Raw genomic sequence first — 12,316 nt, 5'->3', positions numbered from 1 at the left:
TTCCTGTGGGGGCCAAATGTGTTTTATTTTTTTCTTGTGCATTGTTTTTCATCTGTGCTTGTGCTTGAGTTGCACTGCGCATGCATGTACCACAATGGTGTTCATACAGAGTTGCAGTATAGAGTCAGACACACGCACCAAGAAGTGTAATAGAAATGTGTTGGGCATTCCTGTGTGGTTACAGGGGATTGGCTATTCAGACGCAGATGTAACGTAGTGTGAGTGTGTTGCTGATATTTGTTGCGAATAGAGATATTGAATTGCTCTAGCAAAGGGCTGGTGAAAGTTTCAATGGTGAGACCGATAGTGAAGTCTAAAGACGCACAAAGCATGATTGTGGCATCTGTAGACACTGGCAGTGGGTGCTTCAGTCCTTGCATATTTGGATGCACGTATGTACACCAGAGAAGGACATTGCAGATTCAATAGCATAAAGTCACATACGTAGCTACAGAAAAAGATGCAAAGAAGGCCGCAGCTGTGTCCAACTCAGAATCAGACCCTATGAGGACAAATCCCGCCCCCTCAGCATAACCCATCCTGGCAATTGATGCCGCATCCCCCCCACCCCCAATAGGGCTGCATCATAAATTTCCCAGGCTGGTTTTCCATCCCAACCTGTCCCTGGATCCACGTGACTTAGAATCAGACCCAGAATGGTGTTGTATGGGAAACACTTCGGAATATTAAAAAACGGATACTTGCGGCTAACTGACTCACCCCAAATGAATGATACGTATGCCAAATTCTCTCTTCCACTTCCTGACATGTTTACTACCCATCTCTCTCCATAAACACAAATTAGTATACATTATTTTAGATTACCAAGTGCCCTCTTACAACATATATGCACAATGGACCTGATTCTGTGTAGGACACTAGTGGGTTTGTGGAGGCATCTCCCAGAGTTCAGCATTCTGCGCATACAAGTTAGAAAGAAATCGGCAGCTATACATACACCGAACCAGATATACGCAAGCAGATGGAGAACGCAAGTGTGACCTGATTGATTGGGCTACTATTTACAATCAAAGGGCATTTCTTGGCAGTAATTAGGTGGTGCCCTTATGGATGCACAGGACTGTTTCATCTAGTTAGAGCAGGGGTCAGGGAACATTTTTACCTTTTACTCCAAAATATATTTAGATACGCCGACGTTACCCCTTGATTTGAAAGGAAGGAAATCATATATTATTGTGCATATATACTGGTTATCACTGTTTATATGGCATTTCTGAGATACTGTGTATATATAAAAAAAAATAAAAAAAAAAAAATATATATATATATATATATTAGTGATGTGCACCGGAAATTTTTCGGGTTTTGTGTTTTGGTTTTGGATTCGGTTCCACGGCCGTGTTTTGGATTCGGACGCGTTTTGCCAAAACCTCCCTGAGAATTTTTTTGTCGGATTCGGGTGTGTTTTGGATTCGGGTGTTTTTTTACAAAAAACCATCAAAAACAGCTTAAATCATAGAATTTGGGGGTCATTTTGATCCCATAGTATTATTAACCTCAATAACCATAATTTCCACTCATTTCCAGTCTATTCTGAACACCTCACACCTCACAATATTATTTTTAGTCCTAAAATTTGCACCGAGGTCGCTGGATGGCTAAGCTAAGCGACCCAAGTGGCCGACACAAACACCTGGCCCATCTAGGAGTGGCATTGCAGTGTCAGACAGGATGGCAGATTAAAAAAAATAGTCCCCAAACAGCACATGATGCAAAGAAAAAAAAAGAGGTGCAATGAGGTAGCTGTGTGACTAAGCTAAGCGACCCAAGTGGCCGACACAAACACCTGGCCCATCTAGGAGTGGCACTGCAGTGTCAGACAGGATGGCAGATTTAAAAAATAGTCCCCAAACGGCACATGATGCAAAGAAAAAAAGAGGTACAATGAGGTAGCTGTGTGACTAAGCTAAGCGACCCAAGTGGCCGACACAAACACCTGGCCCATCTAGGAGTGGCACTGCAGTGTTAGACAGGATGGCAGGTTTAAAAAATAGTCCCCAAACAGCACATGATGCAAAGAAAAAAAGAGGTGCAATGAGGTAGCTTTGTGGCTAAGCTAAGCGACCCAAGTGGCCGACACAAACACCTGGCCCATCTAGGAGTGGTACTGCAGTTTTCTAGTGAGAGGATGAGTGCTTCCATCCTCATGTGAATCTGAACCACTAGCCATGAACATAGGCCAGGGCTTCAGCCGTTCTTTGCCACTCCTTGTCGTAAATGGCATATTGGCAAGTTTACGCTTCTCATCAGACGCTTTTAATTTTGATTTTTGGGTCATTTTACTGAACTTTTGTAGTATACTTGACGACACAGAGGTAGAGAAATGGATTACTGTACCGTACTGCTATATATATATACTGGTGGTCACAGCAACATTCTGCACTGTCCCCTCCTACTATATACTGCGCACAACTAAAATGCAGCACAGGTATGGATGCATAGTATACTTGACGACACAGAGGTAGAGCAGTGGACTACTGTACCGTACTGCTATATATATATACTGGTGGTCACAGCAACATTCTGCACTGTCCCCTCCTACTATATACTGCACGCAACTAAAATGCAGCACAGGTATGGATACATAGTATACTTTATGACACAGAGGTAGAGCAGTGGACTACTGTACCGTACTGCTATATATATACTGATGGTCACAGCAACATTCTGCACTGTCCCCTCCTACTATATACTGCGCACATCTAAAATGCAGCACAGGTATGGATGCATAGTATACTTGATGACACAGAGGTAGAGCAGTAAACTACTGTACCGTACTGCTATATATATACTGGTGGTCACAGCAACATTCTGCACTGTCCCCTCCTACTATATACTGCGCACAACTAAAATGCAGCACAGGTATGGATGCATAGTATACTTGATGACACAGAGGTAGAGCAGTGGACTACTGTACCGTACTGCTATATATATATACTGGTGGTCACAGCAACATTCTGCACTGTCCCCTCCTACTATATACTGCGCACACTAAAATGCAGCACAGGTATGGATGCATAGTTTACTTGACGACACAGAGGTAGAGCAGTAGACTACTGTACCGTACTGCTATATATATATACTGGTGGTCACAGCAACAATCTGCACTGTCCCCTCCTACTATATACTGCACGCAACTAAAATGCAGCACAGGTATGGATACATAGTATACTTGATGACACAGAGGTAGAGCAGTGGACTACTGTACCGTACTGCTATATATATACTGATGGTCACAGCAACATTCTGCACTGTCCCCTCCTACTATATACTGCGCACATCTAAAATGCAGCACAGGTATGGATGCATAGTATACTTGATGACACAGAGATAGAGCAGTAAACTACTGTACCGTACTGCTATATATATACTGGTGGTCACAGCAACATTCTGCACTGTCCCCTCCTACTATATACTGCGCACAACTAAAATGCAGCACAGGTAGGGATGCATAGTATACTTGACGACACAGAGGTAGAGCAGTGAACTACTGTACCGTACTGCTATATATATCCTGGTGGTCACAGCAACATTCTGCACTGTCCCCTCCTACTATATACTGCGCACAACTAAAATGCAGCACAGGTATGGATGCATAGTATACTTGACGACACAGAGGTAGAGCAGTGGACTACTGTACCGTACTGCTATATATATACTGGTGGTCACAGCAACATTCTGCACTGTCCCCTCCTACTATATACTGCGCACAACTAAAATGCAGCACAGGTAGGGATGCATAGTATACTTGACGACACAGAGGTAGAGCAGTGGACTACTGTACCGTACTGCTATATATATATACTGGTGGTCACAGCAACATTCTGCACTGTCCCCTCCTACTATATACTGCGCACAACTAAAATGCAGCACAGGTAGGGATGCATAGTATACTTGACGACACAGAGGTAGAGCAGTGGACTACTGTACCGTACTGCTATATATATATCCTGGTGGTCACAGCAACATTCTGCACTGTCCCCTCCTACTATATACTGCGCACAACTAAAATGCAGCACAGGTATGGATGCATAGTATACTTGACGACACAGAGGTAGAGCAGTGGACTACTGTACCGTACTGCTATATATATACTGGTGGTCACAGCAACATTCTGCACTGTCCCCTCCTACTATATACTACAATGCAGCACAGATATGGAGCGTTTTTCAGGCAGAGAACGTAGATATTTTCAGCACACTGAGCACAGATATTTGCAAGCACACTGAGCACAGATATTTGCAGCACACTGAGCAGATATTTGCAGCACACTGAACACAGAAACTGAGAGAACGCAGCCATGTCCTCTCGCTATCATCTCCAAAGCACGAGTGAAAATGGCGGCGACGCACGGCTCCTTATATAGAATACGAATCTCGCGAGAATCCGACAGTGGGATGATGACGTTCGGGTGCCCTCGAGTCTGCCTCGGAACCGTGTAAAATGGGTGAAGTTCGGGGGGGTTCGGATCCCGAGGAACCGAACCCGCTCATCACTAATATATATAGTCTGGACTTCTTCAAGGGGAAGAAGTACAGACTTTGACGGACGAAACGCGTTGGACTGTTTTGCTGCTGAACTCCTCTAATGGACAGATAAGCGTTTGAACTTTTAATTTCCTGTACGCATGTTTTTTGGCTATTTTATATCCATTGGGACTGTCTGTTGCGGTGTCCCCTTTTAGATGGACAGATAAGCTTTTTTAAACATTTGATCTTGTACGTGTGTTGTCTAGCCATTGTATGTCTTTGTATATTAAATTGTTACTATTTGTAAATGTCCGGGCTACTAATTATGTCTAATTGGGAATAAGCATGTTCCCTAATTTACTGCCCTTCATATGCAAATGATCTTATTTGATTGTGAGAACGGTACACACTATGTTCTGTTGTGTTTTTCTCTCTACATGTTAATCCAAAACTGAGGAACACTCGTTGGAAGTTCTGTTACAACCAGATAAGTGTTCTTGGTTATAATTTCACCCACCTGGCTATTTCCTTCATAATTCATTGTTACACTCAGAAGCGATTATTTTCTCTACTACCAATTTTTGTCTATGTGAACACTATATACAATATTTTGTATTATGAGCTGCTACCCTTAAAGGGGGTAAGGAGTGTTATTTAATATTACCCCATCATTACACATTTGTACTAAAGCGCCTAGGTTTCTGCTATTCTGTATATATATATATATATATATATATATATATATATACATACATACATATATATATATATATATATATATAAATTTCACCAATTATTTTTGGCAATGAATGGGTTAACACTTTCTCCCCAAAACACCGGAACTAATGTAATAAAGATGGATGATGGGGGAAGGGCAGGGGACCAAACTTTTAGGAGACAGATGGTCACATCCTCACCTCAGTAATGCCAGTGGGAATTTCCCACTGTTATGTGGGCCATTGTCTGATCCTGCGGTCCATCAGCGGTCAGCCACAGAACACTTGTGTGGGTTGGCGGGCCTCGGGCGGGAGGACAGGACAGCACAGGGCGTGAGGGAGCGCTGTGTGACGTCAGCACGTCACACCACGGCCAGGAACATAGCACAGGGCAGCCAGGAGCACAGTGCAGGGCGGGCAGGAGGGAGCGCGGTGTGACATCAGCACGTCACATCACAAGCCGGGCTGTGCTAGACGGGGCTGTGTCTCGGCTGCGTGACCGTCCATTACCCCCAGGAATTTCATTTTTACCCCATTTGGGGTAATTTACCCCTGTTCCCTGACCACTGAGTTAGAGTGTCCTTGGCATGTAAGGCAACTTTGGTAGATGGGACGCCTGTTTTTGCACACAGCATGGAATAGGTGTATTAACAGATACAAATGATAATGATTGGTCACCATACTAATGATGAAACAAACAGAAAAAAACAATGGGCGGGATGGCATTTATATGGGTTGTTGGCATACACAAGCAGATTCTTGTATTAGCGTAAGCTATGAAGTAGGCTGCAGTTGCCATATGGAAAAGCGGACGCAAAGGGATCCGATTTAGGGGTAAATTTACTAAGACAGGAGTTCTATTTAGGATGGGATGTTGCCCATGGCAACCAAACAGATTCTACTTCTCATTTATCTAGCACCTTTTAGAAGATAATGCCTAGAATCTGATTGGATGCTATGGGTAACATTTGAGTATAAATAGAACTCCCATCTTAGTAAATTTACCCCTTAGAATCAGCCCCAATATACCCACCTTGTTTATCATATTTTAAGTACATTAATGATATTAAATTGTTGTGTTAGTGCATTTACTGTAAACAAGGCCAACCTGATTTTATTGTAACAGATCCATTAGCTCCTTTGCCGATGCCGATGAATATAAAATATTTAACGTTTAGCTAATTAGCTATATCCAATTGTTCATCCTACTTTAACAGTCATGTCAGCTACAAAACTGCATTAATATCCTATTCCTCAAGGCATCTACAGTTATTGACCGCAACTAAAGTTGGTTTTGTTCAGCTCACTTAATTTTTGGATGATTAAATGTTAATATGCCTATAGTATAAGCCACTATCCAAGAAAATGCAAACTTACATAAATGATGACAGTAACTCAAATGTTATTCAAATTAAGGACGTGATGCACAGTAATATCAAAATACAATTAGAAACAGCTTTTTTAACTCTATGTTTTCTGTACTGCTCCCTACTATTTTTCTTGATTACATAAAAATAAAGTACAGGTTGAGTATCCCTTATCCAAAATGCTTGGGACCAGAGGTATTTTGGATATCGGATTTTTCCGAATTTTGGAATAATTGCCTACCATAATGAGATATCATGGTGATGGGACCCAAGTCTAAGCACAGAATGCATTTATGTTAAATATACACCTTATACACACTGCCTGAAGGTAATTTTAGCCAATATTTTTAATAACTTTGTGCATTAAACAAAGTGTGTCTACATTCACACAATTCATTTATGTTTCATATACACCTTATACACACAGCCTGAAGGTCATTTAATACAATATTTTTAATAACTTTGCGTCTTAAACAAAGTTTGTGTACATTGGCCCTCATTCTGAGTTGTTCGCTCGCAAGCTGCTTTTAGCAGCTTTGCACACGCTAAGCCGCCGCCTACTGGGAGTGAATCTTAGCATAGTAAAATTGCGAACGAAAGATTCTCAAAATTGCGATTACACACCTCTTAGCAGTTTCTGAGTAGCTTCAAACTTACTCGGCATCTGCGATCAGTTCAGTGCTTGTCGTTCCTGGTTTGACGTCACAAACACACCCAGCGTTCGCCCAGACACTCCTCCGTTTCTCCAGCCACTCCCGCGTTTTTCCCAGAAACGGTAGCGTTTTTTCGCACACACCCATAAAACGGCCTGTTTCCGCCCAGAAACACCCACTTCCTGTCAATCACATTACGATCACCAGAACGAAGAAAAAACCGTGGGTAAAATTCCTAACTGCATAGCAAATTTACTTGGCGCAGTCGCACTGCGGACATTGCGCATGCGCATTCGCGACTAATCGCTCCGTTGCGAAAAAAAAATAACGAGCGAACAACTCGGAATGACCCCCATTGAGCCATCAGAAAACAAAGGTTTCACTATCTCAGTCTCACTCAAAAAAGTCCGTATTTCGGAATATTCCGTATTTCGGATATTTGGATATGGGATACTCAACCTGTATATAAGAGCTAAAACATCTCTGTTCTATGAAGTTGCTTTTGAATTTTAATGTAATGTCTGTGTACTTCTTACAAGATACAATATATAGTTACCTTTATTAATACAATGTCAACATATTACTCAGCTCTTTACATAAACTTACAATATCATAAAATTCATTCACATCACTGCTTTCCCCAGTAAAGTCTATTTCTTTTTGGAATGTTGGAGGAAACCAGGACAGCAAAAGGAAAGCAACAGCAGCATTACTAATCACTATGCCACTGTGCCGCCTAATTACATTATTATGGATAATGATTCTTTTAAATAGAGATAATGATAATGTACTGTACTTAGGGGGTCATTCCGAGTTGATCGCTTGCTAGCTAGTTTTAGCAGCCTTGCAAACGCCGCCCATTGGGAGTGTATTTTAGCTTAGCAGAAGTGTGAACAGTTGTATCGCAGAGCGCCTGCAAAATTTTTTTGTGTAGTTTCAGAGTAGCTCAAAACCTACTCAGTGCTTGTGATCACTTCAGACTATTCAGTTTCGGATTTGACGTCACAAACCTGCCCAGCGTTCGCCCAGCCACGCCTGTGTTTTTCCTGGCACACCTGCGTTTTTCTGCACACTTCCTGAAAACGGTCAGTTGCCACCCAGAAACGCCCACTTCATGTCAATCACTCTGTGGCAGGCAGTGCAACTGAAATGCATCGCTAGTCCCTGTGCAAAACTACATAGTTCATTGTGCCCGTACGTCACGCATGCGCGTTGCGCCGCATACGCATGCGCAGAACTGACGTTTTTTTAGCCTGATCACTGCTCTGCAAACAAATTCAGCTAGCGATCAACTCAGAATGACCCACTCAGTGACATTGCAGTACTATTGGGTGAGGGGCTCAACAAGTGAAAATGACTTAGCGTTTATTCAGACCTGATCGTAGCAGCAAATTTGTTAGCAGTTGGGCAAAACCATGTGCACTGCAGGGGGGACAGACATAACTTGGGCAAAGAGAGTTAGATTTGGGTGGGTTACTTTGTTTCTGTGCAGGGTAAATACTGGCTGCTTTATTTTTACACTGCAATTTAGATTTCAGTTTGAACATACCCCACCCAAATCTAACTCTCTCTGCACATGTTATATCTGCCCCCCCCCCCCCCCCCCCCCTGCAGTGCACATGGGGGGGTCATTCCGAGTTGATCACTAGCTGCCGTTGTTTGCAGCACAGCGATTAGACTAAAAATGAGCATTTCTGCGCATGCGTATGCACCGCAATATGAAAAGCGAAAATACACTCCCGGTGGGCGGCGACAATGCATTTGCACGGCTGCTAAAAGTAGCTAGCGAGCGATCAACTAGGAATGACCCCCATAGTTTTGCCCCACTGCTAAAAAATTTGCTGCAACGATCAGGTCTGAATTACCCCCTTAGTTTTAGTTATACAGTTACCCACGGGACCTTGCTCTGTATTGTGAGTAGATCTCAGAATAATGATCATCACAGTCTCGGAATAATGATAATCACTATATCAATGTAGGGACTGCGCTCACATCTAGGGTTGCCACCTCTCCCTGATTTCCTGGATTCTCCAGGATTTGGTGGCAACCCTCCAGGAGGCTTTTCCCTTCTCCCGGAATAAGGGGACTACGCCTCCACCAGCCAACACACCAGTGGGACTGTTAGGGGCGGCTCATGTCTCTAATCAATTTACCGCACATCAGCCCGTACTGCAGAAGTACATACACTGTGGCGCGGTCCTGCTAATGTACAAATCCCAGCATGCCTTGCCAAACAGAGAGAATGGAAGGGCATTCTGGGACATGTAGTTTTACAATGCCTGCATAGCCTCAACTTGTTACATTTGCTCTGTGTCGTTTTTTGTGTGAGATCTCTTCCTTCTTTCTTTCCCTTCCTGTAGATAATGGTTTCTGTGTGATAATAGCTTGATAGCATGATTAACCATTTAGTGTCACCCCTTGTAAATAATTTAATAATATATTTAATAATTTATTCTGTGTTCTCTACCTCTCAGCTTCACAGATTCCAATGCATGATTATCATACATAGAACCCCAGAATATGATCCCTTTCACTTGATGTAATTCCCCCATACAAGTCTCTTTGATTAATTCAATAGTTAAGAGGGAGGCTGAGAACACAGGTAAAGGTACTTATTTACCCTACTTTGCAGACTGGGACCGGTCACATATGTGGTCCATTGTATATCACTAGTTTCCTGTTACATTTGTATTGTATTGTGTGTGTGTGCCTCAGTGTACAAATGACACTGAGGATGAGACATCCCTACTTTCATATTTACTTATCATGTTTACTATTTTATAAATATGGTACATCATTTTATTTACATGAACATTGCTTGGTGTCAGGTTGGGATTGGTGGGGTGGATCTCCAGGAATCGACGATGCGTGAGGTGGCAACCCTACTCACATCACAAGTGTTTGAAGTCAACACCACTGTGTGCTGACCATGCAGATCCTTTAGTGATCTACTGATCACCAATCGGAGATTTTTTCAAGTTGCAGTCAACACAGCACAGTGAAATGCTCTGTAGTTTGCATGGAGGTGGTGGGGATTGGAAGATAAAATGCTTCAAATACTGTTGATTGTTTGGAGAGAGACAGTGTGTAAATGTAAGAGATTATGATTAATTTAAAATAGATGATATTGGCAAGAGAGAGTCACTTCCTCCAATGCTGCTTAGCAGTGCAAGAGCATTTTTGGAGGTAGCAGGCGAGTGTGAAATGCAAAGGTTGACCCTGGACTGATGGAGGCTGCAAGTGAAAGCTGGGTCAGTGGAGACCAAGGCAGATAAAAGGATGGAGTTGTAAAGGAGTAGAATCTATTCAGGGAAATTTAGGGCCCATATATATATATATATATATATATATATATATACAGCAAATAACAAGAAACAAGCTGATTGATGCTTACGGTTGCTTAATGATAATGAAACTTACTGTTTGCTTGACCATGATCCAACGGATCTATACAAGAAGGAGTTGGATCTGATTTTGGATAATGCGGTTAGTGATGGCGTTATTTCTAGTGGTGTTTGCAGTAAATTGAAAACTGAGTTTCCTAGAGTACCAATCTTTTATAGAATACCTAAAATTCATAAGCATCCGCAGAGACCTCCTGGCAGGCCCATTGTGTCTGCCAGGGGGTCTCTGTGTGAGCCGGTTTCAATCTTTTTAGATTTGTTTATACAACCTTGCATTCAGAGCACTTTTTCCTATCTTAAGGATTCCACTATGCTGCTGAGACATTTGGCAGATCTACAGATTATTCCTGCGTCTGTCATCATGGTGACACTTGATGTCTCCAGCCTCTACACTTGTATTCCTCACCGGGCTGGTGTGGAGGCTGTGAGGCATCTTTTGGTCAATAACCCTCTATGCACGGGACCTGACATAGAATTTTTTTTGACTCTACTCATGTTCACCCTCACGCACAACTATTTTTTGTTTGACAGACGTTTTTTTTCCGCCAGAAAACTGGATGTGCTATGGGGTCGGCAGTGGCTCCGTCACTAGCCAACTCATATATGTGGGAGGTGGAACGTGAATTATTCTTTGAGAATGCCAGTATAGCGGAGGGGATGTTTGTGTATTATAGGTACATAGATGATCTCCTGGTATTCTGGGATGGTGATTTGCAAGTGCTGTTGACACATGTTGATAATCATAATGTGTCACCTAGTCCGATCAAACTCTCATATACTGTTAGTTCTACCGAAATCAACTATTTAGACATCAAAATTCTGATTGTCCAACAACAAATACAGACAACATTGTATACGAAGCCTACTGATAGAAACAGCCATCTCAGACACAATAGTTTTCATCCTCGCTCCACTGTTAGGGGCCTTCCATACTCTCAATATTTGAGGGTGTGTAGGACCACCAGTGATCCAGAGGATACAGTAAGACAGTTGGAGCTTATGACATTTTTTTTTTTGGATAAGGGTTATCCTATTCGAGAGTTAGAAAGAGCTAAGGTTAAAGCTTTAGGCCATACACAACAAACACTTTTATCTGAGACTAGTGTAAAGCAAAATAGGAAATCACTACAGAATACCGTTCCGTTGATCACTGAATACAACACGCAGAGTGAAGAAAGAAATATGTTAAATCATGGTGGCCTTTAGTGGCATCTGACTCAGGTTTAAACAGCTTACATGGCACTCGATTGTTGGCAGGCCATTCTAGGAGTAGGAACATTAAGGACATCATTGTCCGGACAGATATTACAGGGTTTGGACAAACCAAAAAATCAAATTTTTTGACCAGAAAGAATGGTTGCTACCGATGTCTGGGGCGTACCACGTGTGGGTACCTCCAGACCGGTGACACCATTGCTCACGCCCAGTCTGGGAAAAGATTTAAAATTAGATGGCCTCTTACCTGCTCTTCAAAATTTGTTATCTATGTGCTGTTTTGCCCTTGCCGGCTTCAGTATGTAGGCAAGACGGGATGCCAGTTTAAAGAGAGGATGGCACAGCATAGGGCAGCCATTAGAGCCGCACTTCTATCTGGGCACAGTGAACAACCGGTAGCACGCCATTTTGCCTATTTGGGACATGGCGTTGCCACCGTACGATATAAGATTATTGACCATGTGCCTCAAT

The 12,316-nt window shown here is 42.5% G+C and overlaps 1 protein-coding gene and 1 long non-coding RNA gene across 3 annotated transcripts in view; one reads left to right on the top strand and one right to left on the bottom strand.

Annotated features, from left to right (window-relative positions):
* The window catches only part of LOC134911241 (neuronal acetylcholine receptor subunit alpha-7-like), a 416,671-nt gene that overhangs the window by 132,282 nt on the left and 272,073 nt on the right, over positions 1–12,316 (bottom strand). The window lies entirely within an intron of this gene.
* Positions 1–12,316, top strand: part of LOC134911257 (uncharacterized) — a 94,773-nt gene that overhangs the window by 9,616 nt on the left and 72,841 nt on the right. The window contains exon 2 of the long non-coding RNA XR_010176430.1: positions 9,701–9,828. This is a non-coding gene — a long non-coding RNA (uncharacterized LOC134911257). The remainder of the gene's footprint in view (positions 1–9,700; positions 9,829–12,316) is intronic.

Source organism: Pseudophryne corroboree, chromosome 1 (assembly GCF_028390025.1).
Source record: "Pseudophryne corroboree isolate aPseCor3 chromosome 1, aPseCor3.hap2, whole genome shotgun sequence".
Classification (NCBI taxonomy): Eukaryota; Metazoa; Chordata; class Amphibia; order Anura; family Myobatrachidae; genus Pseudophryne; species Pseudophryne corroboree.
Note: the sequence above shows the minus strand (reverse complement) of the source record. Positions and strands in the feature narration are given on the sequence as shown.